Below are 26864 nucleotides of genomic sequence, written 5' to 3'. Positions count from 1 at the left end.
TAAATAAAATGATAAAAATAATACAATTAAAATACCAAAAAAAAAACTACTGACACCAGTGGGTGAACTTCCAGGATCACAAAGGTCACACTTGCGACAGGCATTCCACCACCGTGGGTAGGCCCCAAGATGGCAGGAAGGGGGCCCACTGCAGAACTTGTGAAAGGGTCCCGCTGCGGGACCGTAATAAAGGGCCCCGCAACGAGAGTAAAGGGCCCCAGGGGGCCCTTCATGGTTTCTTGCACCGGGGCCCTGAAGGTTCTAGTTACGCCTCTGCTTATAATGCTAATTTGTATTAGTCTGACTTATAAGGAACATCTTATGGAACTACAATGTGCCTTGTTGGCTGGGTGGTTGGCATCACCTAATAGAAAGCAATATGTAGAAGAATCTCTCCCAAAATTTGTCAGGCTGCTACCAAATACATTGTCAGTAGTGAATCAGGTTCAGCTGCGATATAAACACTAAAACTGGCAGAGGCACAAATACAGGAAAAAAATATACTTTTCAGGAACTTTATTTTTCTTATGGACTTTACGGGAATAGTTTACAGACCATCCATTTTTGTTTGTGCTGAGTGTTTGTATACTTTTTTTTTTTGGCTGGTTTTTTTTTTGTTGTTTTTTTTTTTACTTTCATTTAAAGTGCACAGCACCTCAACAATTGGGCTAAATATGCTCTTGTTTACACGGTTTATAAAAAAAAAAAAAATCCTCTACCCAGTATTCTGTAAACACAAACACTTAACATTTCACGCAGTGATTACAATTAATAGCTTGGCATGTTCCCTCCATTGAGAAAGCTGATGCAGAGTAGTTTTCATTGAATAAAATAGCTTTCATTCAGATAAATGGCTGGCATGCCGTGTTTACCACTGTCAGATACTTGAAACTATTCATAAAGAATACATAGGGGAGTGGACTTGACGCCGCGGCTTTTCTGAATAAATGCAGTGTCATGCTGAGATAAGCTGGCATAACTATAGTGCTCACTGCTGGCACAGCTTACTAGAAAATGCATGATAGGGGGGGGGGGGGGACACAGGCTGTGTGTTTCCAATGAAAATTAAACACAACACTACGAAAAACATAAAACACATGCACCAGCACCAATATAGTATAAAGCATACAACAGACAAAGTTGGTAAGGATTACACTGGAGCAATGACACTCCATTCAAAACTGTTACTTGTAGTTTGGATAAAGGTAGCCATTTGATCGGTATTAAAGTGTTACTAAACCCTGCATTCACTATATTTGGTCTCCTACAGTACACAGAACATTTTAGTAAAAATAAACTGCTAAATATCTTTTTTCATCAGCATTATGTAGCAGTCTTGTGACTTCTATTAGTGTCTGGGTAAAGCTTGTAGGAGGAGTTTTCATTCTACTCTGACTGTCCTATGAGGCTGCAGGACCCCTGACCCTCTGTCTGGACAGTGCTGATTGGCTCTGTGCTGATAACATGCACTCCCCAAATCATCACTGACTGCGGAAACTTCACACTGGACCGCCTGCAATTTGGATTTTGTGCCTCTTCACTCCTTCCTCCAGACTCCGGACCTTAAAGTATTACTAAACCCAGATCCTGCATTCACTATATCTGCTCTCCTACAGTACACAGAACATTGAAATGCAATTATTTTAGTATAAATAAAATGATAAATACATTTTTTCATCAGCAGTATATAGCAATTAGAGCAATCTTGTGACTTGTATCAGTGACGGCTGGTAGCTTGTAGGAGGAGTTTTCATTTCTCCCACGATTGTCCTATCAGTTTTCAAGACCCTTGATTCCATGTCTGGACATGTGTGGACAGTGCTGATTGGCCCTGTGGTGATCACATGTACCCTCCCAAGAAAAAAAAAAACTCTCTAGCAATACACACCAAACTGAGCAGCCTGACTCTATAGACTCTGTAAATATTAGGTTATTTTTGGAGTCTGTGGAAAAAGGAGATGAGCAGAGAAGACAGGATCAGCCATTTTACACAATGCAGTGAATTAATTAGGATCCACACTAAGAGGTATAACAAGCATGCTTTACTGCATATACAGACTAATTTTACTGTTGTGGGTTTAGTTACTGATAATGTTTCACCTGAGGGGGGAGGGGGGGGGACATCTTTATTATTAACATAGTGTTCCATATTTCAATATGCCACGTTACCCACAACCACACATTTGTGGGGAAGAGACCCTTGTCCTCTCAACATTGGAATCAGCTTCTTTCTGAATGCAGGTGTTTGGAAGCTGGCAGTGGGTTATAGGGGGGGATGAGGATTACAGGGAGTAGTGTATTAGGAAGGTTGCAGTGGGGTGCCAGGTGTAATAAGGATGACAGGGGGTAGGTTGTTAGCAATGTTGCAGTGGGGTGCCAGGTGTGATGAACATGAGGATGGCAGTGGTTGGGGTTTCAGTAAGGCTGCAGTGGGGTTCCAGGTGTGATGAGGATGACAGGGGGTGGGTTTTCTTTCAAGGTTGCAGTGGTTTGCCAGGTGTAATGAAGATGAGGGTGACAGGGGGTGGGGTGTTAGTGAGGTATCAGTGGGTTGCCAGGTGTGATAAAAATGAGGGTGACAGGGGTTAAGTGTTAGCAAGGTATCAGTGGGTTGCCAGGTGTGCTGAAGATGAGGATGAGATGGGGTGGGGTGTTAGTAAGGTATCAGTGGATTGCCAGGTTTGATAAGGATGAGGATGACAGGGGGTGGGGTGTTAGTGAGGTATCAGTGGGTTGCCAGGTGTGAGGAGGATGAGGATGACAGGGGTGGGGTGTTAGAAAAGTTGTAGTGGGTTTCCAGGTGTGATGAAGATGAGGAGGAGGATGGCCGGGGTTGGGGTGTTAGTGAGGTATCATTCGGGTGCCAGGTGAAATGAAGATGAGGATGAGGTGGGGTGTTAGTGAGGTATAAGTGGGTTGCCAGGTGTGAAGAGGATGAAGATGACAGGGGGTGGGGTGTTAGCAAGGTTGCAGTGGGGTGCCAGGTGTGATGAGGATAAGGATGACAGGGAGTAGGGTGTTTGCAAGGTTGCAGTTGAGTGCCAGGTGTGATGAGGATGACAGGGGGTAGGGTGTTAGCAAGGTTGCAGTGGGGTTCTAGTTGTGATGAAGATGAGAATGACAGGGGGTGGGGGGTTAGCAAGGTTGCAGTGGGTTTCCAGGTGTGATGAAGATGAGGAGGATGGCAGGGGGTGGGGTGTTAGTGAGGTAACAGTGGGTTGCCAGGTGGTATGAAGATGAGAATGACAGGGGGGGGGTGCTAGTAAGGTATCAATGGTTTGCCAGGTGTGATGAAGATGAGGATGACAGTGGTTGGGTGTTAGCAAGGTTGCATTTGGGTGCAAGGTGTGATGAGGATGATAGGGGGTGGGGTGTTAGCAAGGTTGCAGTGGGGTGGCAGGTGTGATGAACATGAGGATGACAGTGGTTGGGGTATTAGCAAGGTTGCATTTGGGTGCAAGGTATGATGAGGATGACAGGGGGTGGGGTGTTAGCAAGGTTGCAGTGGGTTGCCAGGTTCGATGAAGATGAGAAGGAGGATTGTGGTGTTAGCAAGGTTGCAGTGGGGTGCCAGGTGACAGAGCAAACTATACCCCGCACAGGCTCCACAAGATGTCTGCCCCCATTGCGTTTTTGGCACCTTTATCAGCACCTTTTGCTCCATTCACACCTAGGTGATTTGAATGGTGGGCGAAATCACCGGGATTCTGCCCACAATTCCACAATCACGGCAAAACCCAGGGTGTGTTTGCAATGCCATTATTTCTCAATGGCACCCCGAACGCGGAGCATTTTTGCCACGATTGCCGGGCAACCAACAAAATCAGGGGATGCGTGTCGCCCAAATGCAATGCATTGAAAACGCAGCAAGAATGCTATGTCTTTGATGCGGTATTTGAGTCACATGGCCTATGAAAAACACACCATCAGCACAGTAAAATCATGGTAAAATTGCATCAAAATAGCGGGGAAATCGCAGGAGGGTTTTTTGGCGCCATTATCAGCACCTTTTGCTCTATTCACACCGAGGCGATTGGAATCGCAGGCGGTATTGCTGGATTCTGCCCGCGATTCCTCAATTGCAGCGAAACCCGGGGCACGTTTGTGATGCCATTATTTCTTAATAGCACCCGAATGCAGAGCCACTTTGCATGTCACCCAATGCGTGACACGCAGGATCGTGTCACCCAAATTATTTTGTTTGCTGGATTTTGCTGCAAAATTGCACCGCGTTTAGGGTGCCAATGAGAAATCATCACAAACGCATCCCGCGTTTTGCAGCGATTTGAAATCACTGCGATTCCGCCTGTGATTCAAATTGCCTAGGTGTTAATGGAGCCTCATCGGCAAAATGGCCGTTATGTTTCGTCCGTTGAAATTTCAGTGCATTCAGTTTGGGTGAATCTGAATGGTGGATAAATTCAGCGATCACATGCTATTTTATAACACTGATAACCTATGACACACACACTCTCATACTAGCGATCGTTGCCCTGTAGGCCACAAATCCTTTTGATTTACAATTATTTTGGTAAACAAGTGAAATGTTTTCATCCGTGTTGGGTGTATGCTCTTCCCTTATTTTCATGTTATATAGATAGGATGTGTGTGATGACCTCAGGCCCAACACGTGTTTGTACAAACAGGGATGCAGGTGTCCCTCTATCAGTGTGCGATCTGTTGTCAGGCTGATTGGGGTGCAGCTCGGCCTCTTCCTCCAAGAACACAAGGAAAATGGCTAATTTTCCTCTCAGGAAGCCGTCCGGTGGGGGCAGGAAAGCTGCGTCCATACCCAGCCGGAGCTGAGGCTTTTCTTATCTGCCAGGATTGTTTTCATGCTGTAAATATTATGCAACAAGCCTCAGAAATGTTTCGCTAATCAAACGCCGCAACTGTTGACATTCTCCGCAGGAGGGGAAAGAGAACTTTGATGCAAAATTTATATCGAAAGCAAAATAAGGAGAAACAATGCTATCTGACTACATAGAATGTTCCTATGTGCCAAAGAAAATTCCATTTGGCCGGACAGGAGTTCTGCGCTGTCCAAAGAATTCAAAGCCAAACAGTTTTTCCGTGTAATCTGAGGCCGGGCTGGTGATTTGCCAAGTTCTTCCTTTATGAATGGGTACATTTTGCTGCACTGCACTATGATCTATAATATGCAATGTCTGAAGGCAGTTTATCATGGTGGTTGGCCTCAGGTATTCTTAGTTGTTAGGATGGTCATCTAGGACCATGCCCATGAGATGGGAACGAGGGACACCTATTAGCAAAAGTATGTAGGCATAGGACACACCTATGGAAATTTTTTGGGAAATTAGTTTGAACGATTTTTCATATATTGTGTGGCCAGCATTACAGTTCATTTTCTTTAGAAAATGAACTGTAATTTTGTTTCAGCCTGAGTAGAAAAGCCTGTCCCCTGCCAGCATGTCGTAGAGAAGGACCCTTGCGTTAGAGCAGCAGTCTCTCAGCAGAGGTCTGACACTACTAAGTCAGAGCATTCCGATCAGTAGAGAGCTGGAACATCAAACTTACTTCTGGCTTTGACTGCTTACACCATTGACAGCTGTGCATTCCCCTGTCTGCTCCACAGCCGCCAGTGCTGCAATCATAGAAGCTTCCCCTGATGGTGGTACCTTCCTTGTTCAGCCATAGGGCAGCCATTTTTAATGCAACTCCCACAGGGCCGCTGATAGGGGGGGACCACCAGCCCTCTTGTAGGGGGCCCGAGCACACAGGGGGGCCCACACAGAGAGGGGGATTAGTGATGGACAACAAATACAGAAATCTTCCTCCAGCACCTGAATCTGATCTGTCCCTCTCCCTGCTATCAGCTTTTATCTGTTGAGAAAGAGACAGTTGTCCCTCACTAATCCCCCTCCCTGTGTGGGCCCCCCTCCCAGCACTTATCTCTGCTCAGGAGTTTATTTGTAAATTGTAACTTTGTTTCTCTCTCTCTCTGTCTCTCTGATCACTGAGCTCCAAGTGCCCAGCCTGTATATTTTTCTCATCTCATCTTCTTTTTTATTTAGATTTAGCAGGAATAATGTGAGTTATGTTATATTTGTGTCTGATAATAGTGATTTTGTTGGAATTTTACCCAAATATATCTTTAATATTTTCTCGGGGGGGCCCTGCCAGGTAGTCTGTACGGGGCCCCGTGATTTCTAACAGCAGCCCTGGACTCCCATGCATATGAATGCATCTTCCCAGCACTAGGCTCCGCTCTTGCAGATGCCAGGAGTATACACTGCATTATGCGCGGGCTGAAGACTGTGTTAGGACACAAAGTTGCTAATAAAAGGGGAAAGGAATATTTTGGAGAAGAGCCATATTTAGTTTCTTCTACCAAAACACTGGGCATCCTTGCATTTTATTTTTTTTTTTTCAGCGTCCAGTTTCTTGTTAATCTTTCAAATCATTTTTCAAATGACGGTGTAGGTAGAGCTGTGTTCCTGTGGTTTCTATTTACACTATGTATACCTTTTCCTGTTTGTACAGATAAATGATTAGGTCAGAATTTGTACAGGGAAAACTGAGCTTAGCTGCCACCTGCAATTTATATTGGTTGGTGTGAGCGCCCTCTAGTGGTACATTAAATTTAAATGTCTGCCATTGCCATGTGAACAAGTCTACAAAGTGTATTACTCCCCTGCTCCTAGTCCTGGCTGATGGCTATTTCTACATGTTTGGTACTGCTGAGGCTTGCAGTCCTACAGTACCTGATTCAAAATTTCTACTTTAGCTTAGATATGTATTTATTTGATAGACTGCATTTTTAATTTTTGCAGTCAATCAGATAAGGAGTGTTACTCTAATATGACTTTTTTTTTCCTGTTAAACAGTCTTTTAAATATAAATTTAAATTTAGCCACTTCTGGACGGGAAGGTTTTACCCCCTTAATGACCAGGCCATTTTTTGCGATACGGCACTGCGTTAGTTTAACTGACTGTTGCGCGGTCGTGCGACGCTGTATCCTAATAAAACTGATGGCCTTTTTTCCCCACAAATAGAGCTTTCTTTTGGTGGTATTTGATCACCTCTGCGATTTTTATTTTTTGCGCTATAATAAAACAAAAGAGCGACAATTCTGAAAAAAAAAAACAATATTTTTTACTTTTTGCTATAAAACATTCCTAATAAAAAAAAATTAAAAAATCTAATTTTTTCATCAGGCCAATATGTATTCTGCTACATATTTTTGGTAAAAAAAATCCCAATAAGTGTATATTGGTTAGTTTGCGCAAAAGTTATAGCATCTACAAACTAGGGGAAAGATTTATGTCATTTTTATTTATTTTTTTACTAGTAACGGCGGCGATCAGTGAATTTTTAGCAGGACTGCGACATTGCGGCGTACAGATCGGACCCCTAATTGACATTTTTGACACTTTTGGGGGGGACCAGTGAGGTTACTACAGTAATCAGTGCTAAAAAATATGCACGGTTACTGTACTAATGAAACTGGCAGGGAAGGGGTTAACACCAGGGGCAATTGAAGGGTTAAATGTGTCCCTATTGGGTGCTTTCTAACTGTGTGGGGGGTGGGCTTGCTGCATGAACACAGAGACCTGTGTTCCTAAATAAGAGGAACACAGGATCCTTGTGTTCATCACTGACAGAACAGCGGTCTGCCGTGTTTACAATGGCAGCCTGCTATTCTGTCTCCACTGAGAGCAATCGCGGATGCCTGGCGGCAATCGCAGCCACCGGACCCGCGATTTGGCTTCCCCTGTGCCGAATAGTGGTCCCGCGAAGCAACGTACAGATGCGTAATTTTGCGGGACAGAGCCGGCCTGCCAATCGGCAAGTGGCTAACATTACAATAAAGAGGAACTTTACCCCTCTGTTATTTTTTTTTGTCTCATACCTGTTTTCCTGGATTATCTTCAAAACACATGGTCATGTATCCAGCAAAAGCAATATTGTGCTCTTGTAATCTGCTGATTTACCTTTGCCCAACGGATCCCACGTCGCCAGCTTTGTCGCTTATGTCATCAGGAGCTGGCTGTCCCTTCCAGGCTCTTACAGCCGGCCCCTGATGAGGTGACATGGCACATGTGCAGTGTGTTCTAGATTGCCCAAAAACCTGCAGATATGAATGATGTGAGTATCCCAGGAGTCTTCGGGTGCGGTTGATGTCAATCTGGTCTACACAAGGAAGGCCAAAGTGTGGGTTGCACGCCACAAAAAAAAAGGTATTTTTTTTACATTTATATTTGTGATTTTGTGAAAGGAAAGGAGGGAAGGAGCAATATCCCTCAAAGAAGAAAAAGGGGATGAAGGACCACTTTTCACAAAATTTTGCAAAGCATACTCTGCAAATCATATTTTACATGTATATACTGTATGTATTTATATGTTTGAAATCTCCAGGACACTGCATGCATACACCATTTTCATGTCACCTGGTTGAGTTTGCTGCACCATGGCTGCCATTACTGACCCTGCGCAATAATATAATAATAATAATAATAATAATAATAAAATATAATAATAATTTGTGCTCAGTATATGATACAAATCCCTTGCAATATTATACCTGATAGATGACTACTACTGCAAATAATGTAGCAGATATACTGCTACAGGGCAGCTGCTGTGCGCAGGATCATGTATATACAGTGCATTGCGAAAGTATTCGGCCCCCTTGAACTTTTTGACCTTTTGCCACATTTCAGGCTTCAAACATAAAGATATAAAACTGTAATTTTTTTGTGAAGAATCAACAACAAGTGAGACACAATCATGAAGTGGAACGAAATTTATTGGATATTTCAAACTTTTTCAACAAATAAAAAACTGAAAAATTCAGCGTGCAAAATTATTCAGCCCCTTCAGTTAATACTTTGTAGCGCCACATTTTGCTGCGATAACAGCTGTAAGTCGCTTGGGGTATCTCTCTATCAGTTTTGCACATCGAGAGACTGACATTTTTCCCCATTCCTCCTTGCAAAACAGCTCGAGCTCAGTGAGGTTGGATGGAGAGCATTTGTGAACAGCAGTTTTCAGTTCTTTCCACAGATTCTCGATTGGATTCAGGTCTGGACTTTGTCTTGGCCATTCTAACACCTGGATATGTTTATTTGTGAACCATTCCATTGTAGATTTTGCTTTATGTTTTGGATCATTGTCTTGTTGGAAGACAAATCTCCGTCCCAGTCTCGGGTCTTTTGCAGACTCCATCAGGTTTTCTTCCAGAATGGTCCTGTATTCGGCTCCATCCATCTTCCCATCAATTTTAACCATCTTCCCTGTCCCTGCTGAAGAAAAGCAGGCCCAAACCATGATGCTGACACCACCATGTTTGACAGTGGGGATGGTGTGTTCAGGGAGATCAGCTGTGTTGCTTTTACGCCAAACATAACTTTTGCATTGTTGCCAAAAAGTTCGATTTTGGTTTCATCTGACCAGAGCACCTTCTTCCACATGTTTGGTGTGTCTCCCAGGTGGCTTTTGGCAAACTTTAAACGACACTTTTTATGGATATCTTTAAGAAATGGCTTTCTTCTTGCCACTCTTCCATAAAGGCCAGATTTGTGCAGTATACGACTGATTGTTGTCCTATGGACAGAGTCTCCCACCTCAGCTGTAGATCTCTGCAGTTCATCCAGAGTGATCATGGGCCTCTTGGCTGCATCTCTGATCAGTCTTCTCCTTGTAGGAGCTGAAAGTTTAGAGGGAAGGCCAGGTCTTCGTAGATTTGCAGTGGTCTGATACTCCTTCCATTTCAATATTATCGCTTGCACAGTGCTCCTTGGGATGTTTAAAGCTTGGGAAATCTTTTTGTATCCAAATCCGGCTTTAAACTTCTCCACAACAGTATCTCGGACCTGCCTGGTGTGTTCCTTGTTCTTCATGATGCTCTCTGCGCTTTAAACGGACCACTGAGACTATCACAGTGCAGGTGCATTTATACGGAGACTTGATTACACACAGGTGGATTCTATTTATCATCATTAGTCATTTAGGTCAACATTGGATCATTCAGAGATCCTCACTGAACTTCTGGAGAGAGTTTGCTGCACTGAAAGTAAAGGGGCTGAATAATTTTTCTGTTTTTTATTTGTTAACAAAGTTTGAAATATCCAATAAATTTTGTTCCACTTCATGATTGGGTCCCACTTGTTGTTGATTCTTCACAAAAAATTACAGTTTTATATCTTTATGTTTGAAGCCTGAAATGTGGCAAAAGGTTGCAAAGTTCAAGGGGGCCGAATACTTTTGCAATGCACTGTATATGTGTTCCTGCACTCCTAGGTAGCGGGAGTGAATGCGCGCCAGTGGCGGCTCGCTCCTGCTGTGATTATACACTAGGGGGGCTGATCAGCAGGTACGGCGGACTCAATGTCTGCCTGCACCCGCCGATCATTCAGTACAAAGGGGGGGGGGGGGGGTGACAGTCTGCCTATGTAAACAAGGCAGATTGACGTTCTGACTGTAGGGAAGGCATGGATTTTGTGTTCCGGCAAAGCAGAGACATGGATCCTTGCCTTCCTCTAATAAAAGCACCTCCCCCACAGTACACAAAAACAATGGTTTAGCACACAGTTAACCCTTTGATCGACCCTGGTGTTAATCCCTTCCCTGCCAGTGTCTTTAGTACAGTAACAACACATATTTTTAGCACTGATCATTGTATTCGTGTCACTGGTCCCCAAAAAGTGTCAACAGTGTCAGTTAATGTCAGAATGTCAGCCGCAATGTTGCAGTCCCGCTATAATCGCTGATTGCCGCCATTACTAGTAAAAATAAATAAATAAAAATTCTATAAATATATCCCATAGTTTGTAGATGCTATAACTTTTGTGCAAACCAATCAATATAAACTTATTGGGAATTTTTGTACTAAAAATATGTAGCAGAATACATATTGGCTTAAATTGCTGAAGATATTTTTTTTACATTTTTATTACATATCTTTTATAGCAGAAAGTAAAAAAATATATATATTTTTTTTAAATTGTCTTTTTTTTTTGTTTGTTTATAGTGCAAAAAATAAAAATCGCAGATGTGATCAAAAACCACGAAATGAAAGCTCTATTTGTGAGAAAAAAAAGACATACATTTTGTTTGGGTGCAGCGTTGCACAACCACGTAATTGTCAGTTAAAGTAACGCAGTGCTGTATTGCAAAAAATGTCCTGGTCATGAAGAGGGGTAATCCTTCAAGAGGTCAAGTGGGTAAAATAATAAAATATTTTGTTGCATTAAATAAAATCATCCTAATGCTTGTGAGCATTGCCAAATGAAATATTAGCACACAATATTTACATATTTATTCTGCGTCCCCATTCCACCACGCCAAAAAAAACGTCCCTAAAGATAGCCATTCACGTTACATTCTGATTGTGCAGTCTATGTACAAACTCCTTTAGGTCTACAAAAACGATGTCCTGCAAGAGTCTACGTAAATAATCTATATGTAGTTTGCATCCATGTAGGTGCATAACCTTAGTTAGATTTTAAGAAGATTGTACAATCAGATTGTAAAGATCCACTGTAGATATTTACATTTTACTCCTTCTAAAGGTTGTAGCTGGCAGCTATGCAGAATAGATTTTTTTTTTATTTAAGATATTACCATATTGTCCTCTAAAAATGTGTATTTGTTTCTTCTAGGGCTTTAATGTCGATCCTTTTCAGGCGCTCCATGGTTGTTTGCATCTAAGCCATATTTCTCAGTTCAAAAGAATCATCTCAGTCCAGACAAGTCTGTCTGCACAATTCTGTAACCGTAGGTCTACATCCTATATATACTCTTGCTGTCCCCGTTTCTATCATGCGTGCTTTGGCATGATCAGATATGCTGTGACCTGCACCCCTGGAGCCACCATTGTAATAATAATAATAATAAATGCTGTCTGTAGATATATGGAGTAGAGTGCTCTTACTATGGCATAAACCAGAATGATATGTTAGAAAGGAGTTAAATTTGCCATAGGCTACAAATGTATTTATGTCATATGTAAAATTTTAACTAATAAAGCTGCTTGTTGAACATCAGCAGTGCAGACAGGCACCCTGCATGCTGCATGGTACCTGTGACACAATAGGAAAGGTGATGAAGATATAGGAAGTAATCAGAGGAGAGGCTTTCCAGGGAATGGCTTGCTGGGAACCCGATGTATCCTTCCCAGCAATTACAGGAAGAGGCCAGGATGCAAATGAATGTGCATGCTGTAATTTACTGCTAATTACATCTACTTAACTCTCTTGTTAAATTTGGGGTTTCTGCTGCATTTCTAATGATATGCTGTAAATACTGTGGCTTGAGCTATGTGTGCGTTTTTTTTTTCACCTTAAAGATCACCAACTGTTCCAAGTTTTATTATATATGTATATATTTAATTCACCTATAGAAATTCGTTCCTAAACATAAAAATATTATTTTGGTTAGAAATCTTGCCTTACAATGATGCAATCCTGGCTTATTTTCCTCCAGTGACACCATTTGTAGTTTGTATGTTGCTTCTGTGTTATGGGATTTTCTCTGGATACTTTGGTCTCCAACAACAGCTTGTCAGTAAAATATACTCCAAGTAGTAAATTACTTTGTAACCTTAATACAATAAAGTGTCAAGTTTACTGTCTACTGTCATACAGTAAAGTGTTTTTATTTTCATCATACGCATCATATATACTGTCCTTAAATATGCCCAGACCAGTGGACCAGTGATCAAGCTTGCTTTTATCTGGTTCTTGGGGCATTATTCCTCCCACTGTCAGCAACAGTGGAGCCGTGTCCTATGACTGACACTGACAGTTGGGCACTATTACTTCCACTGACACCAATGATGGGTCAATATTCCTCCCACTGACATCAATGACGGGTCAATATTCCTCCCACTGACTCCAATGATGGGTCAAAATTCCTCCCACTGACACCAATGGTGGGTCAATATTCCTCCCACTGACACCAACAATGGAACACTATTACTCCCACTGGCACCAGCGAGGGAGCACTATTTCTCCCACTAACACCAATAATTGGGCACTATTCTTCCCACTGTCACCAAAGAGGGCACACTATTTACCCTCACTAACAAAAGGACATTTTCTACTCCTGTTGGCCATTGTCCTTCTAAAGTTTGAAGGACAGTAAACCTGCCCTCTCACTACCCATGTAATATATACCCCCTGCTACATTATTTTTATCAGCAAGGGATTTTGTCCCAAAGCCATGGCTTATACTAGGCTGTGTAGTGTTCTTACCCTACAGTTAGCTATTTGGTCACGTGGTACTTGCACGTATGCACTTTTTTCTCCATGGACTCTAATTGGGACCTCTCTCCACAAACCTCCCCATTTGAAGTGAGGAGGGTATAGATTGCATGGAAAGGCTGATTTGTCAACACCGCACAACTTGAAATTAGATCTAAACTCATTATATTACCTCCTTGCAGGCATCTACTATAAAAGTGCTACTAAAACTCCTTGTGCACTTACCTGTTGGGAAGCCTGGGCTCCTTCTGGCTATCAGCAGCCTACTTCTTCTCTGATGCTTCCAAGTCTGAGCTAGGGCCACATTTGTGTCAAGTAGAGCTTCAAAATGGCTGCTAAAAAAAGAGCCCCCCCCCATCCAATACTAATTTTGCTCCTGGCCAGACCTGAAATCAACAAGGAAGGTGTGTAGGCTGCCCACCTCTGACCTTTATAGTTTATTGGGTGTACTTTATGGTGTGTCAAAGGCTAACTGCCGCTGATAGGAGTCCATCAGATTTTGCTAAGGGGCCTAGTGATTTCTAGTTTAAAGCAGCTTGGTCAGTGGAGACTGAGAAGATGTAACATCAATGACAAAGATCCTGCACCCCTTATTTACTTGTAGAGAAATGCCTTTGCTATGAATGTATGTGAATTGGGTTGTTTCAGCAACTGGGGAGTAGGAAACATTTAAATGAGGTGCAACATTTTGGCACCACTGTGTAATGGGGTCTACAATTGCTATTTACTAATTTCCAAAGTTACCATTTCTCACCCCGGAGGAACCTTTGAAAGAATTTTCAAGTCTCAGCAACCCCTTCAAAAATTATTATACCTACAGAGTATTTTTTAACACCACTGGGGTTCCACAAAACCCTACTTGAGAAAGGTTGACAAAAGCTCACCATGATCCTTAAAAACTAACTGTACAATCTTCTTTAGCTCTACAAACAGCTATGTAGTGTAATGGCCTGCCTAATTGGATATACAGTAAATTGATTGGATAGTTTTGGTAGGTCCTCATATTACATAGATTTAGTAAATCTAATGTTGATTGTACAAATACTTTATAGCCGGATTGTAATTTATATGGTGGCCCTAAGTAAAAGCTAAACCAATGATCTCATGGAAATTAGGTATGTTGACCCAACATATGGACTCCCATCTAAAACACAGAATAACACAACCTATCATAAAACAATATGTTCTTTTATTTGTGAATTAATTAATTATTCTCACTTCAGTTTCAACTTTATCCACATCTTTGTTCTGACCCGTGTTTAGTGAATTGATGCTTTCAGATTTCTGTTGTTGGGTTTCCGCACTTTTAGGAATGCTGCAAACAGTCACGTAGCTTGTTTCTGACCTCTATTTTCATAGAACTCTCAGCAATTGTGTGCTCTATAAATTTTCTAGGTTTCAGTGCCCGTTGTTTGTTACAATAAGCTGGAGAAGTTGGACTCATTGTTTATTGGTGGGTGTTGCTCATTATTAAGCAATATGGTGCTTGCAGCGTATTTGTTCAGATACCCTGGTGGACTTCTTGTAGCACTTACACCATTGTGCTTACATTAAATGACTGGAAATATTCCAATCATTAGATCACACATGGTGACCAAGTTCTAAATTTAACCCATGCCTTCAGTCCTTTGGTTTCCCAAGAAATAGAATAAGTCATTAAACTGAAACTCTAGTTTTGTTGGAAGAAAAATCTATATGTCTATACTGCAAAAGTTACAGAACTTTATTTCATAAATTCTTTATTTTAATAGCTTTTAATACATTCAAAAAATAGAACAAAATTATCAAATTTGTACATTAGATTGCAGTCAAGATGGTAGGGACATAGGGGTTAACTTACTAAAGGCAAATAGACTGTGCATTCTGCAAGTGCAGTTGCTCCAGAGCTTAGTAAATGAGGGGAAGCTCTGCTAACTTCCAACATCCAATCATGTGCAAGAAGAAATGCTGTTTTTTATTTTTCTTGCATGTGATTTGGTATTCTTTGTAAACTGAAGCTTTACCTAATTTAAAAGGGCTCTGGGGCAACTGCGCTAGCAAAGTGCACAGGGGTTGATTTACTAAAACTGGAGAGTGCAAAATCTGGTGTAGCTGTGCATGATAGCCAATCCGCTTCTAACTTCAGCTTGTGCAATTAAGCTTTGACAAAAATAAACAAACTGGAAGCAGATTGGTTTCTGTGAAGAGCTGCACCAGATTTTGCACTTTCCAGTTTTAGTAAATCAACCCTATAGTCTATTTGCCTTGACTAGGGGATTAAAGATGATTTGTATCCATTCTGCTCTGACCATCACTCTCCTCCTCCATTATAAATAAACACATGACCCCAGGTTGGAGTTAAATGGCCAAAGCAGCCTTGTATGTACAAACTGTATACATAACAGGTAAATAACACATTAACCACTTAAGCCCCGGAAGATTTTACCCCCTTCCTGACCAGGGGGAATTTTGCGATTCGGCAATGCGTGAATTTAACGGACAATTGCGCGGTCGTGCGACGCTGTACCTAAATGAATTTGACGTCCTTTTTTTCCCACAAACAGAACTGTCTTTTGGTGGTATTTGATCACCTGTGCGATTTTTTGATCATGCGCTATAAACAAAAAAAGAGCGTCAATTTTGCAAAAATAACAATATTTTTCACATTTTTTTATATGAAATTCCCCAAAAAAAATGTAAAAATCAAAATTTTTTAACATTTTCGGCCAATATGTTTTATGCTACATATGTTTGATAAAAAAAATTGCAAAAAGCGTATTTTGATTGGTTTGCGCAAAAGTTATCGCGTTTACTAACAAAGGGAAAGATTTTTGTCATTTTTGTTGTTTTTTTTTTAACGAGTAATGGTGGCGATCTGCGATTTTTTTTTTGCGGGACTGCGACATTGCGGCGGACAGATCTGACCCTTGACTGACATTTTTGACACTTTTGAGGTTACCAGTGACATTACTGCAGTCATCAGTGCTATACATATGCACTGTTAAAATGACACTGGCAGGGAAGGAGTTAACTGTATTGAAAAGGGAGGGGTTAAGTGTGTCCTAGGGGCGTGATTCTAACTGAGACTACTAGTGTAAAAACAGAGATCAACGGTCTTACATAGTAGAACCGTCTGATCTCCATTCTTACACAGGGGAGAATGACAGGCGGCTTTGTTTACATTAGCCGCCTGCCTTTCTACCTTCCCATCGAATGATCGCGAGTGACCGGCGGACATCGGGTCCGCCGGTCACACGCACTGACTTGTTGGGGAACGAGCCGGGGCGCGCGCGCACCTCAGCGGGCGTGCGCTCGCCCGCCCGCTATTGGCTCATAAGCGAGTGACAGGCTAGTGATGTACCGGTACGTCACTTTGCCTGGCCTGGGGTGACCGCCGCAGTATATGTACTTGCGGCGGTCGGCAAGTGGTTAAACCAAGCTTTTTACTGGAGCCTCAAGGTTCCGGTAGGCATCAAAGAAGGAGGTACCTGCGTCCGACTTAATTAGGCCTCCAGCTGCCACAGCACTGGCTCGGAGACAACCAGTCGCAGGTACCAACTTACCAACTACTGCGAGACGTACCTCAGATGGGTCCCTACCAAGTATAAGTTTGCACCATCAGGGAGCTGTACCTTAGACGGGTCCCTACCAAGTATAGGTTAGCACCATACTAACCTACCAGGACCTTGTAACCCGCTTGCTGCGATGACAAAGAACCACCCCAAAAGAAGAAAGCCTCTGTTAAAACAAAAACCAAAACAAGGGTGGTGGACCGCAAAACCAAAAGTCATAAAATACAAGAAAATGGGAGGGAGGGTGGGAAATATTCTCCAATGCAGCTTTCCTCCGACTGAAGACTTCCTGAGGCCCCTGGCTTGACCTCTCCCTGTAGCTCCACCCCTTCCTGGCCAAAACACCAATTAAAAATCCCACCACTTATATTTTCTACCCTACTGGGCTGAAAACCCCCCCTTGTCCCCAACCCCTGTCATGCCGGCCCTCCGTCCATGTCTCTTCTCTCCTTTACTCCGGGCCTCTCTTTAGTAAATCAACCCCATAGTATTTTGTGCTAAACGTATGACACAGCATTAATAAAATATTGCTAGTATAAACAGATACTGCATGAATAGTAAAGGTGGGAAAATACATTTCCCTAATACTAAGCTTTAAAATACAAGGTATAAGGTCAATTACTGTTGCTTTTTTCATTGAATATTCTAAATTGAAAGTAAAAAAAGAAAAAGAGAGGTAAAAGACAGTAGGGAAGGTAAGAATGGCAGAGGAACATTGCGATGCATACTAGCACATTATGCCTTTACTTTGTAGGTAAAAAGAATTTAAAAAATACTGCAGCCTTTACATCCTCTTTAAAAGTGCCCATTAGGTATATAGGGAAGCCGCTCAGTTCATACTGGGGACACTGAACTGTGCCAGGCAACCACTGGAGATGGAAGGGTTCTGTGGAGCATCCTGGATCACTAGGAAGTCCGGGTAAACCAACATGGAACGCACAACGGAAGTGACGTCACTGGAGGGGGAGAGATGGCTGCAATCAACAGGCTACGTGCTTGGAGATTCAGCTCTTTCTATTGGCCTAGGGCTGAACAGTTTGGTCATGCTGAAGCTCTGGGTGCGTAGCCTGTTGATTGCAGCCATCTCTCTGCCTCCAATGACGTTAATTCTGCCGGTTTATCCAGACTTCCTATTGGCCCAGGACGCTCCACAGAACCCTTCCATCTCCAGCAGTTGCCTGGCACAGTGTGATATGTATGCTCACCCAGATACTGTGGACCCAGGTGCCTTATAGCAAATGGTTATAACTCGCTTAGTATTAATCCACGGCTCCCACAATGTATGGCAGTCCTGGGTAGAATCAATCACACTATAATGATAGATCTCTGAGAGTAGATGACTCAAACATCCAGGGAATTTATTTTCCATATATAAAAGATGATAACACGAACATAGTGTGATACTGCTTAATAAATTGCTTTATTAAAAGAATAAAACTACTTACAGACCTCCATATGTAAAGGCATAGTCAATAGACACATTAGGGAATGATGGCGGATGACAGATTGTATGGCACTAACGCGTTTCGTCTGATAAGACTTCTTCAAAGAACGTGGGCTACATCTATATCCCCCTTTCGCTGGTGTGGCTCTTCACTAGATTTCCATTACCTGCACAATTCTGGAAGATTCACATCTCACTGTTTGTAACCATCTATGGAATACCTTCACTTAATCTATTCATCCTTTATCTAAAGACTTCATTGCATTATTTATTATCAATGTATTTAAGTTTTCATTTTTGATACATTGGTGTCAGTGTATCCATTATGATTTAGCGCTGCACTCTATATTTTAATATTATTGTGACAATTTTATGTCAGTTGTTGTGCTGGCAGCTTTTTGTTTACATATTTATGGTTGTTAGCACAGTAGGAACCACAGTATAATGGTTCTATGTGAGGCACAGCCACTGGTTGTTTTTTATGGTATCAGCAAGCAGGATTGCAGATCTGCTGCATTAAAGCGGAGCTCTGCCCAAAAGGGGAAGTTCCCCTTTAAGTACTCCTCTCCTCTTCCCCAGCCATATTTGGCATGTCATTTTTTTTTTGCGGGGGGGGGGGGAGTGGGTACCTAGTTTTGACAGATACCCGCTCCCTCTTCCTCTCGGATTGCCTGGTTCTCATCTCCCTTTCCCTCCCTGCAGTCTTCTGTTACATGTCTCAGAAGACTGCGGGGACATTCAGGAGGAAGCCGCAAGCTGTTACAGCTGCCCACAGTTGAGATGCCAGCGCCAGGAAGAGAAGACAGGGCGAAGGGACAGTATATACACTCAAGGGCCACTTTATAGGTACACCTGTTCATTTGCTTGGTAACACAAATTGCTAATCAGCCAATCATATGGCAGCAACTCAATGCATTTAGGCATCTAGACGGGGTGAAGACGACTTGGTGAAGTTTAAACCGAGCATCAGAATGGAGAAGAAAGGGGATTTAGGTGACTTTGAATGTGGCATGGTTTTTGGTGCCAGACTGGCTGGTCTGAGTATTTCAAAAACTGCTGATCTACTAGGATTTTAATACACAACCATCTGTAGGAATTACAGAGAATGGTCCAAAAAAGAGACATTTCCAGTGAGTGGCAGTTGTGTGGATACAAATGCCTTGTTAATGTCAGAGGTCAGAGGAGAATGGGTTCAAGATTATAGAAAAGCATAAATAACTCAAATAGCTACTCGTTACAACCACAGTATGTAGAATACCATCTTTGACAGGCAAAACATCGAACCTTGGGCTACAGCAGCAGAAGACCACATTGGGTGCCACCCCGTCAGTTAAGAATAGGTAACTGAGGCTACAATTCTCACAGGTGCACCAAAATTGGATAATAGAAGATTGGAAAAACCATGCCTAGACTCGATTTCAGCTGCGACATTCAGAGGGAAGGGTCAGAATTTGGCTTAAACAACAGTGGCGGCTGGTGCTCAAAATTTTTTTTGGGGGGGGGGGGGCGCAAACAGAAAAAATCTAATAGGCATTGCTTTGTGGCAAAAAACGCGGCAAAAAATTGCGTGACTTTGAGGTCACAAAAGTGTGAAAGGGGCCTTCAGTAATCAAAGTATAGTGTGCCCCACTTCAATGCAGAGTTACTACAGCATGCCCCCATCAATGCAGTGACCAGCATGTCCCCATCAATGCAGTGACCAGCATGTCCCCATCAATGCAGTGACCAGCATGTCCCCATCAATGCAGTGACCAGCATGTCCCCACCAATGCAGTGACCAGCATGTCCCCATCAATGCAGTGCCAGTGACCAGCATGTCCCCATCAATGCAGTGCCCAGCATGTCCCCATCAATGCAGTGACCAGCATGTCCCCATCAATGCAGTGACCAGCATGTCCCCATAAATGCAGTGACCAGCATGTCCCCATCAATGCAGTGACCAGCATGTCCCCATCAATTCAGTGACCAGCATGTCCCCATCAATTCAGTGCCGAGCATGTCCCCATCAATGCAGTGACCAGCATGTCCCCATCGATGCAGTGACCAGCATGTCCCCATCAATTCAGTGACCAGCATGTCCCCATCAATTCAGTGACCAGCATGTCCCCATCAATGCAGTGACCAGCATGTCCCCATCAATGCAGTGCCAGTGACCAGCATGTCCCCATGAATGCAGTGATCAGCATGTCCCCACTCCCCATCAATGCAGTGACCAGCATGTCCCCATCAATGCAGTGACCAGCATGTCCCCATCAATGCAGTGACCAGCATGTCCCCATAAATGCAGTGACCAGCATGTCCCCATCAATGCAGTGACCAGCATGTCCCCATCAATGCAGTGACCAGCATGTCCCCATCAATGCAGTGACCAGCATGTCCCCATAAATGCAGTGACCAGCATGTCCCCATCAATGCAGTGGATGAGGCGGCTGGCTGGATGTGGCTGCAGGGGAGTCAGCTAGCGGCAGTTCCGGGGAGACTATCGGGGAAGGGGTGGCCCGGGGAGGAGAGGTGCGTACCGTATGCTGGCTGGGAGTGGGACCCGGTTTCAGTGGCTCCAGAGGTGGACGGGCGCGGCGGCACCATCTTGGATCCCTCGAGGCCGCTGGTCACGAAGCTCCTAGGAGTGTGGAAGTGGGAGTATTGGGGCGCATTGCTCTGCGCCCCGATGACACCCACAACGGCCGCCAATCGGCACCTCTGCCTGGCAGCACATGGGATGCCAAACCCCACCCCCCCATAGACTTCAATAGGTCCGGTGCCCCTAGTGGGCTTTAAATGGTATTTTTTTTTTAATTGAAGATGCTGATAGAGGCTGATTGGGGGGGGGGGGGCGGCGCCCCTGCGCCCCCTATAGACCGGCCACCACTGTTAAACAACATGAAAGCATGGATCCATCCTGCCTTGTATCAAGGGTTCAGGCTGGTGGTGTAATGGTGTTGGGGATATTTTCTTGGTACAATTTGGGCCCCTTAGTACCATAGAGCACCATTTAAACACCACGGCCTACCTGAGTATTGTTGCTGACCATGTCCGTCCCTTTATGACTACAGTGTCCCCATCTTCTGATGACTCCTTCCAGCATTATACTGCACTGTGTCACAAAGCACAAATCATCTCACCGCTGGTTTCTTGAATATGACAATGAGGTCACTGTACTCCAATGGCCTCCATAGTCACCAGATCTCATCCAATAAAGTACCTTTGGGATGTGGTGGAACGGGAGATTCCCATCATGTATGTGCAGCCAACAAATCTGCAGCAGCTGCGTGATGCGATTATGTCAATATGGACCAGGAATGTTTCCAACACCTTGCTGAATCTATGCCAGGAAGGCAGCTCTGAAGGCAAAAGGGGGTCCAACCCGGTGCTAGCAAGGTGTACCTAATAAAGTGGCTGGTGAGTGTGTGTGTGTATATATATATATATATATATATATATATATATATATATATATATATATATATATATATATCATAGCAACTTACTGTGCAGCAGAAATCTGAAAACAATATATCTCATCACTCCTTAGCAGCAGCACAGCTGCTATACTGCACATGTTAATTCATGAGACCCAGAGACTGCAGCACTTGTCTGGAGCTGTGCCACACCACTAACAATAAGTCCTAAATTCCACAGAACATTTATTGAGGTTATCCCATTAACGCTTTGCAATCATAGGTGTTTCTGTTCTCTAGGTGGAACAAGCTACACCCTTGTAAAAGCTGCTGGATTGCTACAATGCATTGTTAATAATATCTAATTAATACAGGACAAACAAGCAGATTGCTAGACACATAACACTCACAAATAAAATACTGTCTGGGTCAAAAAGAATCTTTGGGAAAGTGAAATAGAAGATCAATGGGAACCTGTGCTTTGCCTATGCAAGGAACTGACAGGTCCACTTTGAGCCTATCGGCTGCTGATCCTACCTACATACTGTCGTTTTCTCCCCTGCCGCTCTGTTGGGATGCTGGGTGAGAAGACGGGAACGTTTGGATAAGTGAATGAGGCTGCACTGCAACTGCATGCAATAGTGCTGCATTTATGGGGTTAAAACAGGCATTGAGGAGGAAACCTATCATCACTCCACTACCTGTGAAATGCCTCTGAAAAGTGATTTGAGTTCTGATTGCTTTTCAGAGGATCAGTAGTCCTCACCACATGTGTAAACAAACTCTTAAAGAGAACTCATCACTAAGGTTTCAGTCACACTTGTGCGACTCCAAAGTTGTGCGAGTTTAGATGAGTGCGACTTGGATACTACTTTGGCTTTGACCAAAGATAATGAACAACTGTTGCATGTATAACATTCAGGTGTGACTTTCATGCGACTTTTGAGGGTTTACATTACAGTCTAGGGCAGTGTTTCTCAACCTTTTTTCAGCTGCGGCACCCTTTAAAATTCTGCTCAATCTCGAGGCACCCCATTCTAAAATGTAAAAAAAAAAAAAAGTAAACTAATAGTTTTACATATAGCAGCAACATCCATACACATGGGCCATCCAATGTTAGAAGTGGGTTATTCCTCCACTATTGCAAACTGGTACTGACTAGTATTCTAGCGTTTCTTTTCTCCCTTAGTTTCTCTTCTTCTACTTGCTAATGTGACCCCAGTACTGATGGAGAGGGGAAGAAGAGGAGTAAACAAGGATTCTATGCAATGTCATTGGTTGCCAGGATGCCAGTGGCTTGACCCGCATGGTGCCCAGGATTGTAAGGCTGCAATGTAAAAACCTGTTTCAATTTGTTGCAATTTTTAGGCATTTTGCCAAGACACCCCTGAGGAACCCAGGAGGCACACCAGGGTGCCACGGCACCCTGGTTGAAAAAGGCTGGTCTAGGGCACTCAAGTTGCATGAAAGTTGGACCCCAGTAGTGCAGGAACATTTTGAGAGTTGCTGCGACTTTAGGCCACACATCTAAATGGTTATCATTGAAAAAATGGGGTGCAACTTGTTATGCGACTTTTGTGTCCAAAGTCGCATGACAAGTTGTACAAGTGTGAATAAAACCTAACCTAAAAAATTGCCTTTAAAAGCACAGAAATTGAGAATTTTAAATGCTTACTTACAGTGTTTTTCTTTTCCAAAAACTTTTCTGTATTTACTTGCAATGTGGCTTTGCATTTACTAGAAAATATGACTACTCCAGGACAGTGCCATCTTAAGAGCATTATAGGGCCCCCAGGCAATACACAATCACCCACAAGAATAAAAATGCAAATGACTGATAAGGCGATATTTATTGGTACAGCAGTGCCAGGCTAGTGACAGCTTCCAAGTTTGGCGGCTGGGTCCGGTGAACACACACACGGACGGGAGTCAGACTCGATTGTCCTGTGTGCATCTGTTCCCATGGAGGTGGAAAGTCATTCCTGCAGTTGTGGGCTCCCCCTCCACGGCCCAAGTGGCCTGACAGCAGCGCAGGGCTGACAGGCGCTTGCCACCTGCTAAGTTCAGCGGCGGGATGCACACGGGAGTTGGGACTAATGCTTGGCTGGGGCTGGGTCGCTGGGCAGGTGGGGCCCCCCGGGCAAGTGGGGCCCCCGAGCAACTGCCCACCATGCCCATTCGGTAAGACAGCCCTGCTCCGGGAATAGTAAATTGCCTAGCACAGACCCCTCTCCCTTCTTAAAAATTCACTTAGATCTGTGCGACCTGCATTCTGTGTGTAACGCAAAAACGCAGGGAAAGAAGTCCCTGACCCTGTTTCTTAAATGGTTCCGCACCGAGCGCACTGTTCAGCTACCAGTTTTCTGCCAGGCTCCTTCAATTTTTCAATCATGTTGGCAGGAGGTGGCCCAGCAGATAGTCACAAACACAATACCTCCTGCGCTTGGAAAAAGTGCCCGCTCCAGATGAGTTAGCTATATCTCCAATAAAGTTCTATAGGATAAATGCCGTTTTGCTACCCTCAACGACTAGGGGAGTCTGGAACACTGAAACCATACATAAGAAACACAGGGCGCACTAACCTACTGTATTATCCTAAGACAATTCTTTTATTAAGTAAAAAGTGGTAAGTATTGTATTCACAAAACTTATTCTTGTTAAAGCTCATCACAAATGCCAGCAATTCAATCCATATTCATCCACTCATGTAACAGAAATAAAGGTACAATGGGCTGACGCGTTTCGAGCAGGTAAATCAATAACATAATTGTCTTAGGATAATGCCCTAGGTCAGTACGCCCTGTGTTTTTTTTTGTATGGCAAGAGGTGGCCAACAGGGTCATACATGGGGCAAACTTCGGCCATTTCATTAGGAGCCGGTAAAAGGTCGCTCTCTGTATGGCCAACCTCAAGGTTTACCCCACCTTTTTGGACCATGTTATTTGTGCAATTGTGCATGAATTATTATATTATGTGAATTATTATATTATTACACGGGATTTATATAGCGCTAACAGCTTGTGCAGCACTTTAGAAAAATTGAGGGAGACAGTACAGCTACAATGCAATTCAATGCAAGAATGATCTGAGGGCCCTGCTCGTTAGAGCTTACAATCTAATAAGTGCAGTGATCACTGCACTCATAGTCCATTGACTCTTCCTCCGACTCTCTGACAGAATGGACAAAAGGCTAGAGGAAGAGTCTGCAGGAGCCTGACATTGCACCAACTATCCACTGATCGCAGTTGCAATGCTTTGCATGGCTGATTTGAAAAAAAAAATGCACTTTTTTTCCCTGCAAATATACAATACAGTATGTGCATTTGTTATTTTCTTGTAAAGGGTGAGCATAGCCTTTAAGACTATTTTTATTTAAAAAAAAAAAAACCTTTCATGACTATGTAGAGGGGAATAAAAAATGATATGTGTGAAGATTGCTGTCGGTAAGCACTTTACTTTGTCACAAGCTGAAAGTGTGGGAAAGTAAAATGCATACAGAAGAGTGGGCGGGGCTTCAGTACCTCCTCATTAGTGATCCAAGAATAGAACGTATCTCAGTGCAGGTGAAAATATAATTCTTGGCCACATGACATCAATTTTTCCCACACATTAAAAGCTAATGATTATGGGTTCTCATGAATGCTGCTAGTGACTAATGACAGCAACTAATTATTCACATGGATGAAACTTTCACTTAAATAGACAGAACGCTGTATGCCAATTCAATAGGTAAAAATGTAAACATATAAAATCTGTATGGGAATTGCGACTTTCAAATTTTCTTCAATAAACAGTGCATGGAGAAAATCCTATTAACCCATAGCAAGAAACCAGGATGTGCTGTACTATGGTTAGCCTTGTACAAAATGTAAAACCTTGTGTTTTAGTCTTGGATAGAGTAAGGAAAGGTTAAAACACTTGTCAGTGCATATTTTTTGCTGTACCATTTGGTAAATGTCCCTTCACCCACTGCCCCAGAAACCCACTGGGAGGTGAAAGTGAATCTCCCAATTTGAGGGGAATTCCGCTCTCCGACAACTGTTCCTGGAACAGGTGCCCCCATTGGAAGATTTGCCCCTACCTATTGATCTGAGGACTATACTACAATTTTGAATTTCCCTTTGCTTATTTTTTCAGTGACAATGGTCACCAGGAGAAATAGAGGGGTGAATTTCCCAACTGGGCCCACAGACAGCTCTAAAAACCTAATAGAGAGTCTAACCCTTCCTTACTCTATCTGTAGTGTAGGGGCATGGGAGTGCCCAGTGTAGTTTCCTATTATGGCCATGAGGTGTCACCATAGCTTATGAAAGTAAGTATAGGGACCCCTTGGAGTGAGTAGGCAAGTGTCTAGATAGCCACTAGAGGTTCCCATGGTATTAGTAGGGTGTGATTTTAGGAAGTGCCAACCTTGTCCCTGCCTGTGTGGGGCATCTTGGAAAGTAGGGCTGAGATACAAAGAGTCTGGAAAGAAGTTTGCCAGGATCATCGTAGGAAGTGTCTGAAATACCAAGTCACAAGAAAGATGTAGTCTGGGAGGTCGTATCTCTTTTAACTTCATATTAGTGGGGAGGAAGGGCAGGAAGATGCAGAAATGTTGGGACTACTCACATCAGCTTTGCTGAACTCTGGACTATGCTGGACTCTGGCAACCCACTCTAAAAGCATGGGCTCCATGACTCTCACTGTTTGTAAGCTTAAGAAATGTGCCATCACCACTGGGGTGACTGAAGGGTGTATATGTAGTGCTAAGTCCTCAAGGGCCACTGAATTTACCTGGTTCTTTCCCAAGCAGTGCAGAGGCCACCCATCACCCAAACAACAGTCCATTTACTCTGGCTTCAGTAAATAGTCTAGGGCAGGGGGACTCAAATATGAACTTGAAAGATCCACTCACCTATTTTCCATTCAGTCCGAGGTCTGGAGAAGTGACCGTGAAATTCCGAATACAGAATTTTTTTTTTTTTTTTGGATACAGCATCACACGATTTGCAAAAAATTATAAACAAAAAACAAGCTGCGCTTGCTGCTTGCAGTAGCGCAGCTTGTTTTTTGTTTATCTGTTTTGGTGCTATCACACTGGAAGCTGCAGCTTATTAATTTTTTATACGAGCGCGGTTACATACTTTTTGAATATTGCAAAAAATGGCCTGGTCATTAGGGGGTAAAACCTTCCGGGGGGTAAAGTAGTTAAATTACACTAGATCACCAACATAAAACAGCCTAACCTGCATTGAACATAAA

The sequence above is a fragment of the Pelophylax lessonae genome, assembly GCF_965119305.1.
Source record: "Pelophylax lessonae genome assembly, chromosome: 1".
In the NCBI taxonomy this organism is placed as follows: domain Eukaryota; kingdom Metazoa; phylum Chordata; class Amphibia; order Anura; family Ranidae; genus Pelophylax; species Pelophylax lessonae.
Note: the sequence above shows the minus strand (reverse complement) of the source record.